This window comes from Miscanthus floridulus, chromosome 11 (assembly GCF_019320115.1).
Source record: "Miscanthus floridulus cultivar M001 chromosome 11, ASM1932011v1, whole genome shotgun sequence".
NCBI lineage: Eukaryota > Viridiplantae > Streptophyta > Magnoliopsida > Poales > Poaceae > Miscanthus > Miscanthus floridulus.
This window is the reverse complement of record NC_089590.1, coordinates 71,710,585-71,737,637: the sequence shown is the minus strand read 5'-3', so window position 1 is coordinate 71,737,637 and position 27,053 is coordinate 71,710,585. Positions and strand designations below refer to the sequence as shown.

The 27,053-nt window shown below is 48.0% G+C and overlaps 1 pseudogene; it reads right to left on the bottom strand.

Moving 5' to 3' along the window:
• Positions 1–314: 314 nt before the first annotated feature.
• Positions 315–27,053, bottom strand: part of LOC136492177 (branched-chain-amino-acid aminotransferase 5, chloroplastic-like) — a 32,745-nt pseudogene continuing 6,006 nt past the window's right edge.

The window sequence follows — 27,053 nt, the reverse complement described above, 5'->3', positions numbered from 1 at the left end:
TGGCTCCTAAAATCCATATCACATTGAATATTTAGATATCAATAAAGAGTATTAAATATAGATTAATTACAAAACCAATTACATAAATGGAGGCTAATTTGCGAGATGATTTTTTAAGTCTAATTAATATGTCATTAGCACATGTTACTGTAGCAATCCGTTGTCAAATCATGAACTAATTAGGCTTAAAAGATTCGTCTAGTAAATTAGTCGTAATTTATATAATTAGTTTCATAATTAGTCTATATTTAATATTTTATACGTGTATCTAAATATTCCATACTACAGGAATTTTAGAAGACCCTGAACATCCTCTAAGTTAGGTGAAACGTCCATCCCATGCTGTCCTCGTGAGACCTTTTCTGGATAGCTGTGAATGCAGCGTAGAGTCGCTGAGACACGACCCCGGCCTCCTGCTTCTTCCCATACTCCACTCTGCAATGGACAGGGAATCAATAAACAATGAGCATTTATTGGTTTCAGGTTTCATGAAAGCGCAACAATTATTTGATTGAATTAAGGAGCACATTTCTTTTTGTTAGTAACTCTTTTTCATAGGATTCACTTAGACGAGTTAGTTGCTTTGTCATTCAGTTAGTTCTGCATGCACACGAGCACTTATTTGTGGTCGCCGTGCACATAGGAGATAGTGGCATCGAGAATAGCTCGCGCATGTACCTAGGCGATTGGTTCTAGATGAACATCACGGACGTGGGGATGGACACGTCGTGAGCATGGTGTGCGGCCAGCCACCAAGAGCTTTGCTCTTTGTATTGCACAATAAAAAGGAGAAACGAAGATCAGAAAACATTGCGGTTTTTTGGCAACACCAAATCTGAGTTCCAAGCGTTCTTGAGTTTGAGTGTTTCTATGTTCCTGCGATTGTCATCGCGAGCTCGCCGGTCATCAGGAACGTTGGTTCAGAGCTAACAATTGGCATCGGAGCTGTGAGAGAGGGCCTAGCGCGCCGCCATGACGTCGCCGAAGGGTCGAGGCCGTTCGCCACCGGCGGCGGGCACGAAGGAGAAGGGTAGTGGCTCCGGCAGCAAAACTCCACCACGCATGCCATCTTCAAGCCGCTCGTCGTTGCGACGTTCGCGGACCCGCGACGCCCGCCGTTCGCGAACGCACCGTCCACGCAAGGTCGTGATCGAGCGCGTGATCCGCGAGACCAACGGGTCCAGCAACTGGACGCAGCACACCAAGACCAACTACGACTCATGGTCGTCGTTGATGAAGCTGAAGCTCCAGGCGCGTCACTTGTGGGACATCATCGAGTCCGGTGACGGCGAGTTCCTCGATGACCGAACCGCGCTGGAGGCGATCTGCTCTGGCGTGCCCCCAGAGATGGTGCCCACCCTGGCGACCAAGCCGTCAGCCAAGGAGGCATGGGAGGCGATCCGTTCGATGCGCATCGATGACGAGTGCGTGAGAAAGTGGACGACGTAGAGTCTCCGTGCTGAGTACGAGCAGATCACGTTCCACGATGAGGAGTCCATCGAGGACTTTGCCCTACGCCTCTCCAACATCGTGCAGAGGCTGGCGATCCTCGGTGACCCAGAGTCGGAGCCGAAGGTGGTGGCCATGTACCTCCGCGTCGCTTGACCAAGGTACAAGTAACTCGTAATTTCCATCGAGACCCTCCTCGACATCGACACACTCTCCGTCGAGGAGGTCACTAGGCGGCTCAAGGCGGCGACCGATGACGAACTGTCGCTGGCCCAGGACATCACCGGCAAACTATTGCTCATGGAGGAGCAGTGGCTAGAGCGCTACAAGAAGCGGGACAAGGACTCTGGCTGCGGCGGATCGAGCTCCGGTGGCCACAGCAAACGTCGGGGAAGAGGCCGTGGTCGCGGCAGCGACTCACGGGTTGGCTCGAACTCGAGCCAAACCATCCCCGACGACGCGTGCAAGGCCTGCGGGAAGAAAGGCCATTGGGCCAAGGACTGTCGAAGCAAGAAGAAGGTAGAGCAGGCCCATGTGACCTAGGATGATGAGCCCACTCTACTCCTTGCAGTTGGCTGTGAGCAGGAGGACAGGATTTATCCCCAAATCAAGCCGCCGACGCTGGAGACAAGTACGGCGACCCTGCTGCTAATCTGTCATGACAACCAGCTCCACTTCACCGAGAGCAAGGTGTCCGCTGCCTTCGATGAATTTGGCGACCGGGACCTAAAGTGATGGGTCCTGGACACGGGCGCGTCGAACCACATGTCCAGGGCGTGGGCGGCTTTCTCTAGCATCGACACCGGCGTCATCGGCTCCGTTTGGCTTAGGGATGGATCCATCGCCCGCATCGAGGGGATCGGCACCGTCCTACTGTCCTGCAAGAACGGTGAGCACCGCGCCATCACCAACGTCTACTACCTGCCCCGCCTCACCACCAACATCATCTTTGTCGGCCAACTCGATGAGATTGGGTACCAAGTGCTGGTAGAAGATGGCGTGATGCAGGTTTGTGACGAGGAGCGGTGTCTCCTTGCCAAGATTCACCGCAACCCAGGGCGGCTCTACGTGCTCGACGTCGACATCGCACGGCCGGTCTGCCTAGCGGCGCGGGGCGACGAGGAAGCCTGGGTGTGGCACGCCCGCTTCAGCCACCTCCACTTCGCCGTGCTGCGCAAGATGGGCAGGGATGGCCTTGTCCATGGACTGCCCCTGCTTACCCAGGTGGAGCAGGTGTGCGAAGCCTGCCTAGCTGGCAAGCACCGGTGGTCCCCGTTCCTGTAGCGCGCCCTTGGGCGCTCATCGGAGGTGTTGCAGCTGCTCCACGCGCGACCTCTGTGGACCTATCACGCTGCCGACACCGAGTGGAAATCAGTACTTTCTCCTACTCGTCGATGACTGCTCTCGGTACATGTGGCTGTCTCTGCTTCCCAGCAAGGATGCTGTGCCCGTGGTGATCAAGCGCATCTAGGTAGTCGTGGAACGCAAGTCGGGCAAGCTGGTTCGTGCACTCCGCACAGATAGAGGAGGAGAATTCCTAGCGAAAGACTTCGAGCAGTACTAAGTTGAGCTAGGACTTTATCGCAAGTTGATGGTGCCATACTCCCCTCAACAAAACAGCGTCATCGAGCACCGCAACCAGTCCATGGTCGGGACCGCCTGGAGCATGCTAAAGGCAAAGGGGCTCCTAGGCAAATTCTAGGGCGAGGCGGTCACCACGGCCATCTATCTGCTCAATCGATCCTCATCCAAGAGCATGGGTGGCAAGACCCCTATGAGCTCTAGACCGGCAGCGTCCCTAGCGTTCAACACCTACGCACGTTTGGTTGCATCGCACACATGAAGGTAACAATGCCAAACGTGAAGAAGCTCAACGACAGGAGCAGGCGCACCATCTTCGTTGGCTATGAACCTGGCTCCAAGGCGTATCGGGTGTATGGCCCAGTGACCCGACGTGTGCATGTCAGCCACGACCTGGTGTTCGAGGAGGCGACGCAGTGGCTCTAGACCTAGGGCCAGCTGAAAGGTCCTAATATGGCTAGAGGGGGGGGGGTGAATAGCCTATTTAAAAACTACAAATCAACTAGAGCAATTTGATTAGTAAGACAAATAGCGAAATGCAAACTTGCTCTTGCTCTACAAGGGTTGCAAGCCACCTATCCAATAATTCTAGTTGCAATGATCAATTGGCACACAATCTACTTGACCACTACTCACTAAGAGCTCTCACAAATGCTACACTAAAGAGGTCCACTAGATATGTTTAAAGCACAAGGCAAGCTCTCAATTCTAATTACACTAAAGAGCTTGCTATATCTAGTTTGTGGAAATGTAAATGAGTAAGTGATACGATTATACCGCCAGGTCGTGGAGTGAACCAATCACAAGATGAAGATTGAGCCAATCACCGGGAGAATGCAAATGACAAGAGATAACCGATTTTTCTCCCGAGGTTCACGTGCTTGCCAACACGCTAATCCTCGTTGTGTCGACCAACACTTGGTGGTTTGGCGGCTAAGAGGTGTTTCACAAACCTCATCCACACGATAGGACACCACAAGAACCGACCCACAAGTGAGGTAACTCAATGACACGAGCAATTTACTAGAGTTACCTTTCGGTGCTCCGCCGGGAAAGGTACATCTCCCCTCACAATCACCGAAGGCGGCCACGAACAATCACCAACTCGTGCCGATCCTTCACCGCTGCTCCAACCGTCTAGGTGGTGGCAACCACCAAGAGAAACAAGCGAAATCCGCAGCGCAACATGAATACCAAGTGCCACTAGATGCAATCACTCAAGTAGTGCACTTGGATTCTCTCTCAGTCTCACAAAGATGATGAATCAATGATGGAGATGAGTGGGAGGGCTTTGGCTAAGCTCACAAGGTTGTTATGTCAATGAAAATGTGCAAGAGTTCTCCCTTGAGCCGGCCATGGGGTTATAAATAGAGCCCCCATCAAATAGAGCCATTATACCCCTTCACTGGGCAAAACGCGCTCTGACCGGACGCTCCGGTCATACTGACTGGATGCTGGCCCTCAGCGTCCGGTCGCCCGATGGATGCCACGCGTCACCAGCTTCAAACGCTGTTCGTCAGATTTCAACGGCTACGAAGCTGACCGGACGCTCCGGTCAGAACTGACCGGACGCTGAAGCCCCAGCGTCCGGTCGTTTCTAGTAAGCTCCCCGAGGCATGTTTTTTCGACCGGATGCGTCCGGTCCACCTTGACCGGACACAGACCAGCGTCCGGTGCTCAACCCTACCCACTGTGCCGTCTGACAGCTTGACCGGACGCAGCCTTTCAGCGTCTGGTCGCTGAGTGACCTAGCGTCCGGTCAGTAGACAGACACCAGCATCATTTCGACCAACTCCATTTCAACTCTAACTTCTTCACCCTTGCTTAAATGTGCCAACCACCAAGAATTTTGCATCCGGCGTAAAAGAAAATAGACATTTCATTTTTCTGAAAGCGCCAAATATTATCAAGGGTGTTAGCATTCCACTAGATCCTAAATGCATATACAATGAGTTAGAGCATCTAGTGGCACTTTGATAACCGCATTCCGATACGAGTTTCACCCCTCTTAATAGTACGGCTATCAATCCTAAATGTGATCACACTCACTAAGTGTCTTGATCACTAAAACAAAATGGCTCCTACATTTTATACCTTTGCCTTGAGCCTTTTGTTTTTCTCTTTCTTCTTTTCCAAGTTTAAGCATTTGACCATCACCATGCCATCACCATTGTCATGATCTTCGCCATTGCTTCATCACTTGGAGTAGTGCTACCTATCTCATAATCATCTTGATAAACTAGGTTAGCACTTAGGGTTTCATCAATTAACCAAAACCAAACTAGAGCTTTCACCAGCGTAGTGAGGTGGATGACTTTGTCGTTGAACACCTGCCACTGCTCGAATCGACCACCACGACAACGACATTGAGCACGACTTCATTGGCAGGAGCTGCTGCTACACCTTTGGCCTCGCCGACATCATCAGTCCATGCTTCATTGGCTCATGGCATAGGGAACATGGCACTTGGAGCATCGTCAGCCCATGCCTCACTAGTGCAAGGTACTAGAGCACAACACCAGGAACACCCCCACTGCAGGACGTGGACTCGGTGGAGTTCGTGTCACTACTAGGTGCCGACGCGTCGTAGCTACTGGATGCGGACCACGATGATGACGCCCCACTTTGGTACCACATCATCGACAATGTGCTCAAGCCAGCCACACCGTCGGGTTTCGCCGCACGGCAGATGGAGGAGCAGTTGCTATTGGCAAGCGAGGCTAAGCCGGCATCGTTCAAGGAGGCGCTGGAACATAAGAACTAGCGCCACGCCATGCTTGACAAGTTCACCTCTATTGAGGCGAACGACACTTGGAGGCTCATTGACCCACCACTAGGGGTGTGTCCAATCGGCCTCAAGTGGGTCTACAACACGAAGCGGGATGAAGCTAGGCTCGTCACCAAGTTCAAAGCCTGACTCATCGCCATGGGGTACATCCAGCGCCAGGGCATCGACTTCAACAAAGTATTTGCCCCGGTGGCACGCCTAGAGTCCATGAGGCTGCTGCTAGCGTTCGTTGCAAGCGAAGGGTGGGTTGTCCACCATATGGACGTCAAGTCCGCTTTTTTGAATAGTGAGCTTCTGGAGGATGTCTACGTCGAGCAGCCATCGGGGTTCATGCTAAAGGGCCAAGAAATGAAGGTGCACCACCTGATCAAGGCCCTCTACGGACTCCGTCAAGCCCCACAAGCATGGTACTCCAAGCTCGATGAGTCCCTGATGAAGCTCGAGTTCCGACGGAGCACGTCGGAGCATGTTGTCTACCTCCACGGTGTGGGCGCATGCCGCCTCATCGTGGGTGTCTATGTGGATGATCTGGTATCACCGGAGGGGATCCACGAGACATCAGCACCTTCAAGGAGGAAATGAAGGTGACATTCAAGATGAGCGACCTCGGGCTTCTGTGCTACTACCACGGGCTGGAGGTGACGCAGATGGGGAGCAACAGCACAGTCTATCAAAGCGCCTATGCTGCAAAGATTCTAGAAGGCGCTGGCCTGACTGGATGCAATCCAAGTCAAACCCCATGGAGTCCAGACTTAAGCTCAATAAGTCCAGCTTTGCTCTTGCTGTTGATGCCACAAAGTATAGGAGCATTGTGGGTTCCCTCCGTTACTGGTACACTCAAGACCGGACCTGGCGTACTCGGTGGGGTACATCAGTCGGTTCATGGAGAACCCGACTACAGAACACATGGTGGCCGTGAAGAGGGTGCTGAGGTACATTGCTGGAACCTTGCACTTCAGCTGTCATTACCAGAGGGGGTGTAGCACCATCGGTGTTATATTGTACTATTTTGCTAAAACACTACATGAGCATCATACTTGTTTGTACATGTGTGTAATTTGGAGTATAAATCAAATATGACACTTGAAATGTTTATCCGAAACGTGAAACAAATGTAACATTTCATGTCGCTTTACATCGTTAGTATGCTAAGCAAATTGTTATCGGATAAAAATGCTGTAGAACGTTTATGCGAGCTTTAATAAAATTTGTGGTACGTGCTTTGTAGTCAATGATGGTGTGGTCGAGGATGAGGATAGCTAGCTAGTACATCTAGTAGGTCAGGATTGGAATTCGAAGCGAAACCGTTCGAAGTTTAAGTCGTTTTGTGAAGTTTGTAAAGGGGTCGACGAAGCCATGTTTGGTAAGCTTTGTAGGGAAATCGGCTTAAGAAGTAGCATGATGTCGTGGCATGGGTTGGTAGCCTTACGTACCCTCTTACGTCTAAAAGAATTGGTTTGGTGTTTGGACCATTGGTTAGGATTTTGCGACAGCTTTAAAAACTGTGCATGTCACCTATTTCAAATGGTGCTGCGTTGGCCGCGGTCACCACTACTGCCTCGGCTGCCTGCCACTGCATGCAAGCGCACTATGCACAGGTCTTGTTAGCTCTGCCTCGCCATCATATCGCATGGTACCTTGGTCGCGCTACACGCCACCCATCGCCACGCCTGGCACTGGTCCTGTTGACTCGCCGCGGCTGCACTCGCGTGGTACGACCGCCTGCTGCCACCGTCACTTCGGTGTCGCATCGCGCTCTGGTTCCTTACCGGCACCGTCCGTGGTGACGTAGGCCTGAGCTTCGTTGCCTTGTGGGTCGACCGTGTAGACAGCCACCTGGAGCATACCTCGCTGTCCTTGTCGTTCGTGGGCGTTGGTACTTGGCATTGACAGCTCCGTGTGTGCCGAGCCAAGCCGTTCCAAAGCCCCTGTCTCCGCTGTCGCCATGACTAGTGGGACCTCCTTCCTTCAATTCACAGTGACCGCAGCACTTTAATAAAATTCGTCGCATCCTTGGCTCCGCTAGGTAGCTAGCCACGCAACCGTCCCCACCTCGCTGCACAGACTACTGCACAGAGCTTCAAATTGAAATCACCACTCTGCCTGCTCCATAAGACCAGGGTGGTCTGCGCCGTCCACAAGCCACGGAACCAGAGTTTGCCATTCCAATTCAGTGCACTGCTAGCCTCTCCTCCATCTGCTTATCGCTTTGCTCACCTCTTTCGAAGCTCTACCGCCCTATAGCGACCTCTCCACGGCCGACGGAACCACGCCCGAGCAGAGCAGAGCAGCCGGCGATGCGTTGTTGCTGTTATTAGCTTGTTGACATCAGCATGACGTCATCCCTGCGTCATATGTGTTTTAGGGCCATTTTCTTGTAGAAAAATAATTCGGTGGATACACTGAAATACGCAGCCGAGCCGCAGCCGCCTAGGCCAGCTTCCCGTGCTCGTCGCGCTTGCATCCGCACTTGGCCACCTGGGCCAGCTCGCGCTAGTGCCGCGCCCCGCCATGGGCCGGCCTGCCACGCGCGTTCGCGTCCGTGCCCGCGTGCTCGCGCCACTCGCTCACGCCCGCTGCGCCCGCACGCTCGCGTGGTGTGCGCCTGCCGCTCGCTGGGCCGAGCCGCGTAGATTGTAAATGTTTATTCAATATAGTTTTTAGCTGAACTTTGATAAATTATAGTAAATTGTGTAGTTGTCTAAAAATAGTGAAACTAAGTTTATTAGGTTTACAAAAATACCATCTATCTGTTAGTGTAGTTAGTTCACAGTTAGATGTTATGATCATAGGCTCATAAATTCTAATTAGAAAACTTAGTATTATGTAGATTAATATTTGTAGGAATTCTTGTAGCAAATCGGTAATAGTTTTAGCTTTGAAAATTTTACAGTAGGTTCCCTAGGATATTATGTACTTACTGTAAATTTTGTAGCCTTAGAACGAGTTACTAAATAAAATAGTTATTACCCTTACTTTATCGTATATAGCGTAAATCAGCATTAGGAGTACGAATATCTGTAGTTGCTATAATAATAATGAATATCATATTTCAAACTTGTTATCAGATAGTTTAGCACCATGGTCGGTAGCACTAGCTTAGTAGTTAAATCGATGTACTGTTGTTTTAAGAGTTGCTGTTGTTATATTACTAAGCATTACATCGTTATTTCATTCATGTAGATCACGAGCTGATAGACTTCGTGCCCGTCAGCGAGCTGGAGTACGATGAGGTGATCGAGGAGTACGAGGAGGATATCCTCGTGCAGGAGAAAGCCTAGGAGCCTGTTGGTGCTGACCCTGCTGACCCAGTGCCTGCCCAAGGCAAGCCCCGGAACATAACCCATATTTTTATGATCACTGAATATATATATGTGATGTGCATTTAAGTTATAGGCATTTTATGGAAACTACCTGTATAAACATACTTACCCATGAGTCCTACTAGTACAGGCCGAGTAGCTGCTATACTCAGAATACCGGTAGCGTGAGTAACCTACCGTTACTCGCAAATAGATAATAAAATATGAACACTCATGATAAAATAGTGGAGAAAAATAGTGACCGGACAGGGATATGGATTGGGTACTGGTGGGTGTAAGGGGTTGTGTTCTGCGGCTAACATGGCATGACTTGGTTACACTTTTCCCTATCCGTGTCGATTAAGGACCGGTCGTTGCATATGACTCTAGGCAAGTCACAGATTTATTGTCCCTAGCGACGCATACTTGGGTATGGGCGTAGGGAAGACTTGTTGCTCTCTTATCGTTGATCTAGCTCTTTCCGGACCGATTGATTAGAGGTGGGGATGGTGGAGGTCCTTACACCACACGGAGTCTGGGACTCAGGAGTGGGGGCTTGGAGTCCATGTTTGGACGAGGACTTAGACTCTCGGGATAGGAGAGTGATTGGTTAGTCCTGCTTATGCCTGGGGTACAAGCGGGTCGTGTGTTTCAGGACACCCAGCTGGGCACATTGATTCGTGAATCGTCAAGAAATCCGGTACGGCTTGTCTAGGGTTTAGCACCATAGTAAGAACTGAAAGTTGAAAGGAGAAGAATGGAACTGATTGCTCAACTCTTGCTTGAAAATAGAACAGGTGCTTATATAGACTGGCTAGATGATAACTTAATACGGCTAATAATAAGACATCAATAAGGACTTACTACTAGTGTTGCTTTCTGCTAAAGAAAACCAGCAAACCATAAAGCCTATCATATTCCTTGGAGTCGAAAAATTATTCCCACTAGTTGGATAAGTCTTGTGAGTATATTATGTACTCAGGGTTTATTTACCCCTGTTGCAGGTGATGCTTGAGAAGTACCTTGTGTGGAGGATCCTTCTGGTGGGCTCAGACGGAATCCTCGTCCCTATCGCTAGATGTATATTTTTAAATTCCGCTGTTTATCATTCTACACTCTAGTATTTGGTATTGTAATAATGTACTTTTTAAGAAACTCTAATGTATAAAATGGACTTCTATTATAACTCATTCCCATTATTGGATCCTTGGGGAAAATGTGGATCTTTCGGGTTCTCCTTCAGGGTGTGCCCGACGAACACCGCTCGATGTAGCTTGCTTTCGGGGTGCTTAGTGTCTGGTGGAAGACGAGCGCCTCCGTAGGTATGCTATTTTGGGCGGTTCTGCCATTGTTGGTACCAGAGCCAATAATGGTTACGAGTTCATCACCCTTTTTCAAAAAACTTAAAAATTTGATCAACAAAAGTTTTGCGAAAAGTAGGATGTGATTATATTAGGTAAATAAGTATAAGCCCTAGCAATATGGTCTATCTAGGATAGCGGCACTGGTTTTATCTAATCAATCTCTACAGGTACACTGACTTACATTGCGTAAGAAATCGCTTAGTATACAGAAAGTGAGTGTGCGATGTGTCAAAAATTTTACGAATGCCGCTATATTCCGGCTTGGGTGAACGTATAGGTCGAAGCATGCATCATGATTATAGCATCTTACTTCAACTAAAATCCCCCTTCACGTATAATTGAATTAGTAAATTGATAGGACTAACTAACAAAATGCTTTAATAAATGTGCTGTCATCCCTCTGATTCCTTGGTTCTGATCGGGAAGGGTGTTCTAATGGATGGTTCATCTCTCTTATAGATGAATCTAAGGTCTGGACGTGGGAGCACCAGTTTTGGGGTGGCCCATGAGGGCCAAGGTGACAGTGGCTAGGCCATTGAGCGTGCCAGTGGGGGAGGTCAGGAGGTTCCACCTCTGGCTCCTCATCCTTTCCCGTTGTTGCCACCGCCTCTACCGATGACTCCCACAGAGATAATGGTGGAGCTGTTGGCTGCGCGCCAGGAGTCAGCTGCTGCTCGCTAGGAAACAGCTCGTGCCATGGACATTATGGCACAGGCTATCGTGGGCCTCGCTCATGGAGGCCACATGGCAACGGCGGGAATGGGGGTGGTGCCCGCCATCCTGAAGGACCGTCCTCCTACTAGGACTTCTTCAAGACTTACCCACCCACTTTCACCCCATCTAATGAGCCTCTGGAGGCGGAGCACTGGCTTCGCACTATGGAACAAAAGTTTTGACTCCTCGGAGTGGCCAACGAGCAGAAGGTGCGCTTTGCAGCGCAGCAGCTTTTGGGGTTCGTAGGTGCATGGTGGGACACCTTCCAGGCCATGGAACAGCTGGATCATTTGGCAACATGGCTGGAGTTCTCCACCACATTCCGAGAGTTCTTTATCCCTACTGGTGTCATCAACCAGAAGGTGACTGAGTTCCTAGAGCCGCGCCAGGGGAACAGGACGGTGATGGAATATGTGAACAAGTTTAATCACTTGGCTCAGTATGCTGGCAGTCAGGTGGATACTGTTGACAAGAAGAGGGAACGCTTCTTTCATGGTCTAGCTCCCCTCCTTCAGGAAAAGCTCTACACGGCGAACTATCTGACCTTTGGGGCTCTGATGAACGCCGCCGTTGCTATGGAGGGTTTTCAGCAGGAGTCTCAGGCTGATTGGAAGAGAAAGCAGGTGGCAGCTAGATCCTCTAGCCACCCTCACACACAGAAGATACTGGTTGTCCGGTGGGGGCCCTATCAACCATCCGGTGAGCCTTTATTTCGGCAACCCCAGCAGACTTCGCAAGCTTCCTCTACACAGTACCGTGCACCACCGCAGCAGGTGTAGCCGCAGCAGTCTTAGGGATAGTAGGTCCCACCTCATCAAGGGTTTGGGAACAGGCTAGGAGCTTGCTTCAAGTGTGGCAAGGATGGCCACTATGCCCGGGCCTATCCCTAGAACCAACCAGCTTAGTCAGCTCAACCGTCCGTAAATTCTAGGCTTGTCAAGAGGACCATCATTAAGAAGAAAGTGCCCAACAGGTCTGGCCAGGTGCACTTCACAGATGCTGCGTAGGTTTTGCTGTAGTAGCCGATGATGGCTGATATGTTTACCATCGACTCCCATCTAGCTTTGGTGTTGTTCGATTCTAGTGCACCACATTCCTTTATGAGCATGGGGTTTGTAGAGCGGCACAACTTACCACTTATGGCTATACCATATGCCTATAAGATCCATAGTGTGGGTTCACAATTGTTCATCAATACCCGCATGAATACAATAAGTTTGGTATTAGCCACCCACACTTACCGTCTACAATTTATAGTCATGCCTGGGCAAGGCATTGATGTTATTCTTGGGATGAACTAATTGTGGGTGTATCAGGTAGTATTGGATATGCAGCGGAGAAGTGTGGAGTTACGGCTTCCTTCTTCTAAGGATAGGATATCTCTTATTGTACCCTTAGATCTAGTCTTACCTGTTGCTTCCCATGCTGAAGCCGCTCCTGATCTTACCTCCATTCCGGTAGTATGTGAGTTCCCGAATGTTTTCCCTAAAAATCTTTCTGGGTTACCACCGGACCATGAGGTAGAATTCTCTATTGAGCTTGAGCCTAGTACTACTCCCATCACTATACGCCCGTACTGCATGGCTCCAAGAGAATTAGCTGAAATGAAGAAGCAGCTGGAAGAGTTAATGGACAAATGTTTCATTCGTCCTAGTTCTTCACCATGGGGTTGCCCGGCTATTTTTGTGAAGAAGAAGGATGGTCCCTTGTGGATGTGTGTGAATTACCACCCCCTTAATGTGGTAACCATTAAGAACAAGTATCATTTGCCCCGTATAGATACTTTGTTCGACCAATTAGCTGGTGCTAAGGTGTTCTCGAAGATAGATCTCCGATCAGGCTATCATCAGATCAAGATCAGGCCACATGATATATCAAAGACAGCTTTCTCTACTAGGTATGGGCTATATGAGTACCTAGTGATGTCTTCTAGTCTCACTAATGCTCCTGTCTTCTTTATGTACCTAATGAATTCAGTTTTCATGCCGGAGCTAGATAAGTTTGTGGTGGTTTTCATTGATGACATCCTGATCTATTCCAAAAATGATGAAGAGCATGCCCGACACCTTCGGATAGTACTGACTCGACTAAGGGAGCATAAGCTGTATGCTAAATTCAGCAAGTGCGAGTTTTGGTTAGATCGAGTGCAGTTTTTAGGGCATGTGTTGACACCTGAAGGCGTTTCTGTAGATCTCAGCAAGGTGCAAGATGTATTGGATTGGAAGTCTCCTAAATCTGTGCATCAAATTCGTCAGTTCCTAGGTCTAGCTGGGTACTATCGGTGTTTCATTCCTATTTTCTCCAAGATAGCCCAGCCCATGACCAAGCTACTCCAGAAAGAAGCTAAGTTTGATTAGAGCCCAGCTTGTGAAGAAGCTTTTCAATCTCAGAAGACTTTTCTGACCACTGCTCCTGTGTTGGCTCAACTAGATATTGATAGGCCCTTTGATGTATACTGTGATGCCTCGAAGATGGGGTTAGGGTGTGTGCTTATGCAAGATGGGCGTGTGATAGCTTATGCTTCGCGCCAACTGAAGAAGCACGAGGTGAATTACCCCACTCATGACTTAGAGCTGGCCGTTGTGGTCCACGCTCTAAAGATTTGGAGGCACTATCTGTTGGGCAACAAAGTAAATATTTTCACTAATCACAAGAGCCTCAAGTATATTTTTACTCAGTCTGAGCTGAACATGAGGCAAAGGAGATGGTTAGAGTTGATAAAAGATTATAATTTGGAAGTCCATTATCATCCAGGAAAGGCCAATGTTGTTGCAGCTGCTTTGAGCCATAAGTCACATCAGGTTGAGGAAATACCTTTGTCTCTCAACCACATAGAGGCGCTAGCTCATATTGCATTGACCTCAGAATTGCTGGAGCAGATTATTCAGGAACAGAAGGAAGACCTCGAAGAGATTCCTCACATCGGGAAATTGATGGCTGAAAGTTATGGCCCTCACTTTAGCATTGATGAGCAGGGGGTGGTGAGATACAAGGATAGACTGGTGGTTCCATCCAATGAAGAGCTAAAAAGAAAAATTTTGAATGAAGCTCACCATTCAAAGTTGTCTATTCATCCTGGCAGTAACAAGATGTATCATGATCTACGCCACTTGTACTGGTGGTCTAACATAAAGCAGGACATCACCCGGCATGTCGCGGAGTGTGACACTTGTGGCAGGGTTAAAGCAGATCATATGCGTACCCCTGGATATCTGTAACCCTTGTCCATTCCTATTTGGAAATGGGAGGATATTTCCATGGATTTCATTGTGGGTTTACCCTGCACGTCCAGAGGCTACAATTCTATCTGGGTCATTGTGGATCGTCTCACCAAGTCTGCTCACTTTATCCTAGTGGACACTAAATATACTGCTAAGAAGTATGCTGAGATATATTTCAATCAGATTGTGAACCTACATGGAGTTCCTCTTACTATCGTTTCTTATAGAGGGTCAGTTTTTGTCTCTCGTTTTTTGGAGCAACTGCAGCACTGTCTGGGTACTCATCTTCTTAGAAGCTCAGCATACCACCCAGAAACTGATGGTCAAACTGAAAGGGTGAACCAGGTGCTCGAGGATATATTGAGGGCTTGTACCATTTATTTTCCTAAGAAGTGGGATAAGTGTTTGAAGTTAGCTGAATTTTCATATAATAACAGCTATTAGGAAAGCATCCGCATGGCACCATTTGAAGCTCTATACGGAAGGAAGTGTAGGACGCCACTCAACAAGGTTGAAGTGGGAGACCACAGATACTTTGGGCCTGAGCTCATCCAAGTGGCTCGGGATCAAGTGAGCATTATTCGGAGGCACTTGAAGGTAGCTCAAAGCCGACAGAAAGCTTATGTTGATAAGCGGAGAAGGCCCTTGGAGTTTGCAGCTAGAGATTATGTATATCTCAAGGTGTCTCCTATGAGAGGGGTGCATCGATTTGGCATTCATGGCAAGCTAGCCCCTCGATATGTGGGTCCATATCAGGTGTTGGAGCAATGTAGTCTAGTTGCTTACCGTATACAACTTCTAGATATTCTATCTGCAGTACATAATGTGTTCCATGTATCACAACTGAAGAAGTGTTTGCGGGTTCCTGATGAAGCGGTGGAAATGGAAGGACTTCCTCTCCAGCCAGATTTAACGTATGTGGAGCACCCTACCAAAATCTTGGATGAGAAGGAGAGAGTGACCAGGAACAGAGTGGTAAAATTCTACAAGGTGCAGTGACAAAATCATTCAGAGGCTGAAGCCACTTAGGAACAAGAGAGTTACCTATTGCAGCATTACCCTCACCTTCTCACCGACTCCGATAGTTAGTTGTTGCGCCAATAATGTACCCCCTATCTCTTTCTCACACTAGGCACATGAAATCTCGGGTCGAGATTTTATTTTAGGGGGTAGATTTGTAGCACCCTTGGTGTTACATTGTACTGTTTTGCTAAAACACTGCATGAGCATCATACTTGTTTGTACATGTGTGTAATTTGGAGTATAAATCAAATATGGCACTTGAAATGTTTATCCAAAACGTGAAACAAATGTAACATTTCATGTCGCTTTACATCGTTAGTATGCTAAGCAAATTGTTATCGGATAAAAATGTTATAGAACGTTTATGCGAGCTTTAATAAAATTTGTGGTACGTGCTTCGTAGTCGATGATGGTGTGGTCGAGGACGAGGATAGCTAGCTAGTACAACTAGTAGGCCGGGATTGGAATTCGACGCGACACCGTTCGAAGTTTAAGTCGTTTCGTTGACGAAGCCATGTTTGGCAAGCTTTATAGGGAAATCGGCTTAAGTAGCATGATGTCGTGGCATGGGTCGGTAACCTTACGTACCCTCTTGCGTCTAAAAGAATTGGTTAGGATTTTGCGATAGCTTTAAAAACCGTGCACGTCACCTATTTCGAACGGTGTTGCGCTGGCCGCGGTCACCACTACTGCCTCGGCTGCCTACCACCGCACGCAAGCACACTACGCACGGGTCCTGTCAGCTCTGCCTCGCTGTCGTGTCGCGCGGTACCTTAGTCGCGCTATACGCCACCCATCGCCGCGCCCGGCACTGGTCCCGTTGACTCGCCGCGACTGCACTCACGTGGGACGACCACCTGCTGCCACCGTCACTTCGGCGTCGTGTCACACTCTGGTTCCTTGTCCGGTGCTGTCCACGGTGACGTAGGCCCGAGCTTCATCGCCTTGCGGGTCGGCCGTGCGGACAGCCGCCTAGAGTGTACCTCGCTGTCCTTGTTGTTCATGGGCGTTGGTACTTGGCGTTGACAGCTCCGTGTGTGCCAAGCCAAGCCGTGCCAAAGCCCCTGTCTCCGCTGTCGTCATGACCGGTGGGACCTCCTTCCTTCAATTCACAGTGACCGCAGCACTTTAATCAAATTTGTCGCATCCTCGGCTCCGCTAGGTAGCTGGCCATGCAACCATCCCCACCTCGCTGCACAGACCGCCGCACAAAGCTTCAAATTGAAATCACCGCTCCGCCTGCTCCATAAGACCAGGGTGGTCTGTGCCGTCCACAAGGCACGGAACCAGAGCTTGTCATTCCAATTTAGTGCACTGCTAGCCTCTCCTCCAGCTGCTTATTGCCTTGCTCACCTCTTTCGAAGCTCTACCGCCCTACAGCGTCCTCTCCACGGCCGACGGAACTATGCCCGAGCAGAGCAGCCGGCGATGTGTTGCTGCTGTTATTAGCTTGTTGACGTCACCATGACGTCATTCCTACGTCACACGTGTTTTAGGGCCATTTTCTTGTAGAAAAATAATTCGGTGAATACACTAAAATACGCAGCCGAGCCGCAGCCACCTGGGATAGCTTCCCATGCTCGCCATGCTTGCATCCATGCCTGGCTGCCTGGGCCAGCTCGCGCTAGCGCCGCGCCCCGCCATGGGCCGACCTGCCGCGCGCGTTTACGTCCACGCCCGCGCGCTCGAGCTACTCGCGCACGCCCGCCGCTACTGGGCCGCGCTGCCGCTGCTAGGCCACGCTGCCACGCTAGGCCGTGTCTGCGCGCTCGCATCACGCGTGCCTGCCGCTTGCTGGGCCGAGCCGCGTGCGGGTTGGGCCACGCTGGGGATTGAGTTTATCAAATTTCCAGTAGATTATAAATGTTTATTCAATATAGTTTTTAGCTGAACTTTGATAAATTATAATAAATTGTGTAGTTATCCAAAAATAGTGAAACTAAGTTTGTTAGGTTCACAAAAATACCATCTATCTGTTAGTGTAGTTAGTTCACAGTTAGCTGTTATGATCATAGGCTCATAAATTCTAATTAGAAAGCTTAGTATTATGTAGATTAATATTTGTAGGAATTCTTGTGGAAAATCGGTAATAGTTTTAGCTTTGAAAATTTTACAGTAGGTTTCCTAAGATATTATGTACTTGCTGTAAATTTTGTAGCCTTAGAACGAGTTGCTAAATAAAATAGTTATTACCATTGCTTTATCGTATATAGCGTAAATTAGCATTTGGAGTAAGAATATCTGTAGTTGCTATAATAATAATGAATGTCATATTTCAAACTTATTATCATATAGCTTAGCACCGTGGTCGGTAGCACTAGCTTAGTAGTTAAATCGATGTACTGTTATTTTAAGAGTTGCTGTTGTTATATTCCTAAGCATTGCATCGTCATTTCATGCATGTAGATCACGAGCTGGTAGACTTCGTGCTCGTCGGCGAGCCAGAGTACGACGAGGTGATCGAGGAGTAGGAGGAGGAGATCCTCGTGCTAGAGGAAGCCCAGAAGCCTGTTGGTACTGACCCTGCTGACCCGACGCCTGCCCAAAGCAAGCCCCGGAGCATAACCCATATTTTTATGATCACTATATATATATATATATATATATATATATATATATATATATGTGTGTGTGTGTGTGTGTGTGTGATGTGCATTTAAATTACAGGCATTTTATAGAAACTACCTGTATAAACATACTTACCCATGAGTCCTACTAGTACAGGCCGAGTAGCTGCTATGCTCAGGATACCGATAGCGTGAGTAACATGCCGTTACTCGCAAATAGATAATAAAATATGAACACTCATGATAAAATGGTGGAAAGAAAAATGGTGACCGGACAGGGATATAGATTGGGTACTGGTGGGTGTAAGGGGTTGTGTCCTGTGGCCAACAGGGCATGACTTGGTTACACTTTTCCCTGTCCGTGTCGATTAAGGACCGGTCGTTGCATATGACTCTAGGCAAGTCACATATTTATTATCCCTAGCGCATACTTGGGTATAGGCGTGGGGAAGACTTGTTGCTCTCTTGTCGTGGATCCGGCTCTTTTCGGATCGCCTGATTGGAGACAGGGATGGTGGAGGTCCTTGCACCACATAGAATCTGGGACTCAGGAGTGGGGGCTTAGATTCCAAGTTTGGACGAGAACCTAGACATCCGGGACAGGAGAGTGATGGGTTAGTCCTGCTTGTGCCTGGGGTACAAGCGAGTCGTGTGTTTCGGGGCACCTAGCTGAGCACATTGATTCGCGAATCGTCGGAAAATCTAGTACGGCTTGTCTGCGATTTAGCACCGTAGTAAGAACTGAAAGTTGAAAGGAGAAGAATAGAACTGATTGCTCAACTTTTGCTTGAAAATAGAACATGTGCTTATATAGACTGGCTAGATGATAACTTAATACGGCTAATAATAAGACATCAATAAGGACTCACTACTAGTGTTGCTTTCTGCTAAAGAAAACCAGCAAACCATAAAGCCTATCATATTCTTTGGAGTCAGAAAATTATTCCCACTAGTCGGATAAGTCTTGCGAGTATATTGTGTACTTAGTGTTTGTTTACCCCTGTTGCAGGTGATGCTTGAGAAGTACCTTGATTGGAGGATCCTTCTGGTGGGCTCAGACAGAATCCTCGTCCCTATCGCTAGATGTATATTTTTAAATTCCGCTGATTATCATTCCGCACTCTAGTATTTGATATTGTAATAATATACTTTTTAAGAAACTCTGATGTATAAAATGGACTTGTATTGTAACTCATTCTTATTATTGGATCCTTTGGAAAAATGTGAATCTTTTGGGTTCTCCCTCGGGGTGTGCCCGACGGATACTGCTCGCTGTAGCTTGCTTTCGGGGTGCTTAGTGTCTGGTGGAAGACGAACGCCTCCGTAAGTATGCTATTTCGGACGGTTCTGCCATAAGGGGAAGGAGGCACAACTCACTGGCTACAGCGACAGTGATCTGGCCGGTGATGTTGATGCAAGGAAAAGCACCATAGGAGTTCTCTTCTTCCTCAGCTCTAGCATCATCACATGGCAGTCCCAGAAGCAAAAAGTGGTGGCCTTATCTTCCTGCGAAGCAGAATACATCGCAGCCACTACTGCAGCCTGCCAGGGTGTTTGGTTGGCTTGACTTCTTGCTGAGTTCAAAGGCGAGAAGAGCAGGGCCATCACACTGAAGATCGACAGCGAGTCTGCAATTCAGCTGAGTAAGAACCCAGTTTTCCATGACCGTAGTAAGCATATAGACGTGAGGTACCATTATATATGGGAATGTGTCGAGGAGAACAGGGTGAAGCTTGAGTCCGTTGGGACAGTTGAAGAGCTTGCAGACATTCTAACAAATGCATTGAGGCGAGAAAAGTTCTGTGAACTGCGCTCCAAAATCAGCGTCATTGATGTACAGACCATGAACAAGACTTAGGAGGAGATTTGTTAGTAACTCTTGTTCATAGGATTCACTTAGTTCAGTTAATTGCTTTGTCATTCAGTTAGTTCTGCATGCGCACGAGCACTGATTTGTGGTCGCCGTGCACATAGGAGGTAGTGACAGCGAGAATAGCTCACGCACATACCTGGGCGATTGGTTCTGGATGAACATCGCGGACGTGGAGATGGACACGTCGTGAGCGTGGTGTGCGGCCAGACACCCAGAGCTTTGCTCTTTGTATTGCACAATAAAAAGGAGAAACGAAGATCAGAAAACGCTGTGGTTTTTGGGCAGCACCAAATCTGAGTTCCAAGCGTTCTTGAGTTTGAGTGTTTATGTGTTCCTGCGATTGTCATCGCGAGCTCGCCAGGCGTCAGGAACGCCGGTTCAGAGCTAACACTTTTTCTTTAGTGTTGAATTAGGCTAGCAACTAGGTTTTTATATGAAAACGGATCAACGATAACCATAGTGGTCAGATAATTAGAACACATATGTCTGTACCAACTATTTAGTGAAAATGAAGGTCCATAATGCTCTTGTGTCTCTTCAAATGTTGCTTGTAGGCACTTATAACTCAGACTAGTACTTAAGTGGAGTGTCAGCATTTCCTCGTACACTCAAATAGCACAACTACTGCAAAACTAGTTGGCTGAAGTACTTACCTTCTTTCACGGTAAGTGATGCTCCCAACAGGTGACACTACAACAGCTGTTCCTGTACAAAAGACTTCATCAGCCCCAAGCAGTTCATCTATTGTGATTGGACGCTCCTCAACCTGAAAAATATTTGTAACAAACAGTGAGAGAAAAAGGAAAAGACTTTTAGATGTCAAATGCCATCAATACAAATTCAGCATGAGCAGAAGGATGCCTATGCCTGTTGAGTTACCTGAAATCCAAGATTTTGATAAATTTCAATCACACTTCTCCTTGTGACTCCAGGAAGAATTGTTCCCGTTAACAGTGGAGTAGAAATAACATTGTCCTGCCAGGAAAAAGTGATGACAGCTCTAATACCATCTATGCATTTTGTAGAAATTCTGAACTGATAGCTAATTTTTTTTGAAACAATGGCAGGAGCTCTGTTTTTCAATTAAGACGAATGAAGTTTATATACAAGTAAAGGTAGCCAAGCGTGGCGCCAAACACCACGATAGGTTACCCACCCACGCAACGCGACAGAGTACACACTACCATGAGTCATCGTTGCCGAGCATAGTTGCAAAGCAGCCAGCAGCTCCGACTTCCCATGGCAAAACACCGACGACCCATCCTAAGATGTCAGACCAACGGGCCCGAAGCAGGAGGCTACAACAGGTCATCGTTGCCGAGCTCAACGGCTCCACGAAGAGCAGCTCCGACTTCCTGCCACGATCCCACGCCTCGCCCACGGCGATTGCCGAGCCTCTAAAGCTGAGAACCCAGCCGTCGGAGAAGGAGGGTTCGACATGCGTCATCGTTGCCGAGCTACATCCCCTGATGCAGCAGCTCCGACTTCACGATGCGGAACTCGCCGTCTCGCATCAACCGAGCACCGAGAGACGGAGGACATCCGCCGAATGAGACATCACGGCCGAGACGAAATTCCACAGCGACGCCTTCAGGAAGGTTACGACGCCGATTGCGTCGCCGTCGCTTGTCCAGGAATGGGCTGGGTTTTCACCCGTGGAAGACATGGTTGGGGGCACAAAAACACAACGCCCCCAACAAGGAAAACAGTGCCCACAGGCGTCGCCGTCGCCAAGGCTTTCGCCTGAGGTGCCCCTAGCACATGCGCCTAGCCAAGATGCTGGACCGTAGCCTGTCGCCACCGTTGTCGTCACTGCCATCCCACAGAAGCTTCTCTAGAGGGGCATCGATGCGCCAACTGCTCACAGCAGCCGCATAGCTGCGTCGGCCGCCACCCCCTCCGATCGGGCGACATACAGAACTAGACTTACCGTGCCACGCGCGTCACCCTGTCGCACGCCGAAGCCGTCGCCAGCTCAAGCACCCGCCGTCGACGCTGTCGACCTCCGCCAGCCACTGTCAGGCACATGCCCCACCACGGACGCCGCCCCCTACCCCAGGGGCATCGGATGTGGCCGTGGCGCTAGACCCAGTGACCCCAGCAGTCGCCGCCGCCTCCACGCAAGGTCGAGGAGGGAGGGGGGAAGCGGGGAGGAAAAAGGAGCCCCCGCCACCGCCCGGCGCCTGCACAGGCACTAGCCAGCGCCGCCGCAGCCGTAGCAGGTTGCCCCACCGAGCCCCACGTGGCTCGCGCGAGGGCACGCCCCACCGCCCCGCTACAGCGCACGCCGCCGACACTACCGAGCGCGAGGAAGAGGAGGAGGCCTGCCCTAGGACGACACAGCCGCCACCATGCGCGCCCCTGGGCGCAGCGGCCCGCACCACGGGCACCAAACCCCGTGGATCCGGCGACAATGCGGTGCCTAGATAGGAGCCGCCGCCACCGTCTCCCAGCGCCCGCCCAGGCGCTGCCCGTCGGAGATCCACGCGGATCCGGTCGCCGAAGCGAGGAGACCACCGCCGAAGATGCCGGCGCCGCCACCAGCCTCAGTCACCTCACCGAGCCCCAGGAAGCCGCACGCGAGCTTGTCCTCGACCGTTGTAGCTTCCACCGTGAAGAAGAGCCTCGCCGCCGCCCTCCCGGCAAGCCGCACGGCCATGCCGGCGGCCCGCTCCGGCGATGGCACGGCTGGAGAGGGAGGGAATGAAGAGAGGCGCTAGGGTTTGGGTCGCCGCCTGTGTCGCCTGCGTGGGGGCGACGCGGGGGCGGGCTGATCTTCCAACTATGCTAATTTATTTAATTATTGTAGACAACTTAATAGAGTGCTAACTGTTGAGGATAGTATGCATAGGACGTTTTCCAATTTGCTCACAGAACACCACCAAAATGCTCACTGTATCATTGTCCAAGACATGACTAGTAAATTACACAGATATACTTAGAATCAAGTGGCAACTTCATTGTTAAGACTCCACAATTAAACTCCCTCCAAAATATTATCATGAGATTGGTCGAATGTGCTTTATGCCCTCATTGTCCTAGATGCAGCTGCAAAGATGAGCCACCTAAACAAAGTTTAGCATACATACCTTCACCATGAATATATTACAAGAAGAAACTTCCTCAACAAACTTATTATGGATCGGATCTAAGTATAGAACATCAGAATGGCCTTTCTCTGAGCACTGACAACCTGGACACGTGCATCACTTATCAAGAACCGCACATAAATGTGCTAATGTTTCTCAAGACGAAAGGTTGCATTACGCAATACAAGTTTATTTGTTATATGTGTATCCTATAACCAGAGAAACCAAGTTATACATTTATATACACAAGGGAAACCTAATTAATGTCAAGAAGGTTGCATTAAACAGCACAGCGCTAGCATTATATAAATTGAGGGTTGAGGCAAACATAAATAAATAGGACAAACAGTGGAAAGCCAAATCATATGTAGAAAACCAAAATCAAAATGTGTCATCTAGGACAGTGTTCTTGAACTAGCTCTCTAGGTTCAAGTTTATAGCAAAAAACTGGATTTAAATGGGCTAAAAAAGGTTTTAAAATTCCAAATGTGTTTCAGATTCAAAACACAGCAACCTGAAGAGATGATGTTCATTATCAGATTTCTTTATAAGAAAAACACTGGTTTTCTTAACCCTGTTCTAGGGTACTAAAATTTAAGTAAAATGAGGAACCAGGAGAACGCTTTGAAAAATCACATTTGCGCATTACGAGGCATAATTCTCTATAGGCCCTGTTCGTTTGTCTTATAATTCGTACTTTTTGGCTTGTCTTTTCAGCCATAATAGTGTTTTATCTCACAACAAATCAGCCGGAACAGTGTTTCAGCTTGTTTTTTCAGCGAAGCGAATGGGGCCTTATATCACCAGTTCCACCAGGTGCAGCATGGTGGTATTCTTCCTCGGTTAACAAGCTGATTGGAGATAGACCATCCTGAAAGTAAACAAGACAGTTCTTACAAATCTAGTAAAATACAACACCAATTGTAAGTAGAAAAGAAACAAGATAAGATCACTGACCTTGAAATAATGCCCAACTGGGCAAACATACACTATAAATGTGTACTGTGGGGCAGGTGCCACACCAAGGATAGCCCCACTTCCAATTACCTGTGGTCTGATATACAAAGAACCTTTACCAAAAGGCGGCACCTGTAATGGAGAACATGATGGGTGAGACATGAGAGATGCATCACATATAGTTATTCAACAAGAGATGTCCAACGTCCTCACCCAATGCTTGTTTGCCAGAACAGTTAGCTTCACAGCTTCTAGGAATTGCTCTACACTTGGTGCAGGCATGCATAACCGCTCTGCACCAATTTTCATCCGCAGTGCATTTTCATGTGGACGGAAAAGGATTGATCCATCCACTTTTCTATGTGCTCGTAGACCTTCAAGCAATCCCTACAGAAGTTTCATAACCATATTAGAGCGTATCAACATAATGTTGAAAAAGGACAATGGTTCTTGAACTGATATGCAGAGTTGTCAAACCTGACCATAATTCAACACTGCGGCTGCTGGATTCAGCTCAATTGGCCCATATGGCACCAATTTACCATTCATGAACACCCCATCTGAAGAACAGCTCATTAAATACATGAAGTCCGTTGGGGCCAGTTGAAACCCAAGAGCATCCCAATTGAAGTCAGCTTGGTCCGAGGGCCCTGTGCTAAAACATGCAACCCCCATGAACAAATGAACCCATAATGAAGCTGAAACATCAACGGGATAATAAGTATTGCAGCTGTTTGTAACTGCGAGTCTGCGAATACTGAGTACTATAACAACTTCTAGTCACTAAGTTGATTCTTCATTTCTTTCCTTAATAAGCCTAACATGCTTATGATCTATGCTGACAATTTGTGTACCTCATCATAGAAAATGGATTGTAAACCACATGTTCCGCAGAACTCTGTTTTTCCCACCTAGTTTTACCTTATGTAATTTAGCGTAGTACTGATACATCATGAATGGATCCCCCCTTAACATTGCAACCGTAAATGTTGGGATTCTCAAATTTACCATTGGAGTACTGGACCCATAACCAGCGTCTCATTCACTCAGTGGCAGTCATAACCAAGGGGCAAACGTTAGCGGCAAATTTCCAATTGTATCACCATTGCAAAACTAAAATATTATTCACTCCTTTTTGCTAGTTAATACTAGGCCTAGTGCATTATCCCAAAGCAAAAGGTACACAATTAAAAAAAAACCCCAGAAATGTCGCATCATACTTGTATGCAGTCAATCATCAGAGTAGAGAATCGACTCCTAGCAACAGGGCTTGATTGTGTGGAGGAGACAGTGCAGTGTGCGGATCGGCTCCAAATCTGCAGGATTAACGTTGTCGCGTCAGAACCGGCCGGCCGCGCAGATGATACGGGGAGCGGACGCGTGTGATAGGATTTGAAGGACCTACACGTGCAGATCTAGCTAGTAAATACTTAACTTAGACTGGGAACTTGATGATGTACCTCGTCTAGTGACGTCACGGCTATGGTGCCGGCGAGGAAGTAGCAGTAACTTGACACGCCCGCTAGAGTCTCGAAGAAGGTAGGAGTGCAGGCGCGGCCTGGAGGCAGCGGTGGAGGCGGTGCGGCTTCCCGTCGATCATAGCGCACCCTCACGATCGAACTAGGGTTAGAACATGGTGGGGCGTTGACGGCTGCGGTGAACCTCGTAACTCGAGCCCCAGCTCCCACCTCCTATTAATAGCGCTGCGTAATTGGGGCCCATCAGTCAGGAGACCGGCTGGACGCCCCCGATCAGGACGTGGATTAAGGGCCTAATTGGTCGTTGTGCCAACTTGGTGGAGATCTACCTAACATTATCCCCCTATCTCACCTTATGACTTAAACTTAACTTACTTTATTTTTTTTCCCATTCCATCACAGGTCAGTGCAAAGAGCGTGCCTCATCATCATGGTCAGTTGTCATTTGATTAACAGCTACAATGCACCTCTATATTTTGAAACAGATTCTCAACTAGGCCCTCAGTATCTAGAAATCATAGGCTTTTCCATAAACCCATGTCGACTGTGTGTTCTCTGAACGTACTGGGTGGTTAGCCTTTGGTAAGCGGATCCGCAAGTACTTGCTTGGTACTTATATGCTCAATGCTTTCAAAATGATTCTGAATTTTCTCCTTTACAACATATAACTTAATGTCAATGTGTTTGACAGCACACTTGACCTGTTGTTTTAGAAGTTAACTACTTAAAATGGTTATTGCTGTTGACTAGCATTGTTAAATCCAGGTACATATTCCCTTAACCACTTTTGCCTATTTCTGAAGCCTCATGACAAGCTATACTATGGTATGCATCATTGATGACACCACAACTATTTTATTAGAGCTTTTCCACAATAATACTTCAACTGCGAGTGTTAGCAACTACTGTGGATTTTACTACACATCTCACCAAAACTTAACATTTATACCCACAACTATTTGAGAGTACTTGTTCTTTTTTACTCAGCATGAGGCCTATGGTACTTTGCAAAAATTGCAAGACATTCTTAACCTCATTCCAGTGATCTATATCTAGATAGGACTTCTGCCAAAATATCCCAGATACATAAGCAACATCAGGGTAAGTTTTTACGTGTATATTTATTAAGCTTCTAACAGCTAAAGCATATGGAACCATGTTCATTTGATCGGTCTCGTATCGGTTTCTAGAACACTGAAAGTTACCAAAACTATTACGCTTAACTATAGGAGTAAGTGTAGGTTTACTCGCATGCATACTTTATTTCTTTAAAATCTTTTCTAAGTATGCCTTTGCGATAGTCCTAATACCACTTTTTTCTTCTAACTCGGTAAATTTTAATTCCTAGAACTAATGACGCTTCACCAAAATCATTCATGTTGAAACTTGATGACAAGAACTTCTTCTCCAATGGCAGATTAACATCACTACTAGTGAGTAGGATATCATCTATACACAGGATGCGGAAAAAGATTTTTTTCATTCTTGAACTTCGCATAAACGCTATTGTCCTTCTCATTTTCTTTAAACCCCAAACTTTCTCTTTGTTTCATTAACTTCATATACTACTGTATAGAGACTTGTTTTAACCCATAAATGAATTCTACAGGCGGCATCTCATATGTTCTTTTGCTTCCACGACAAAAC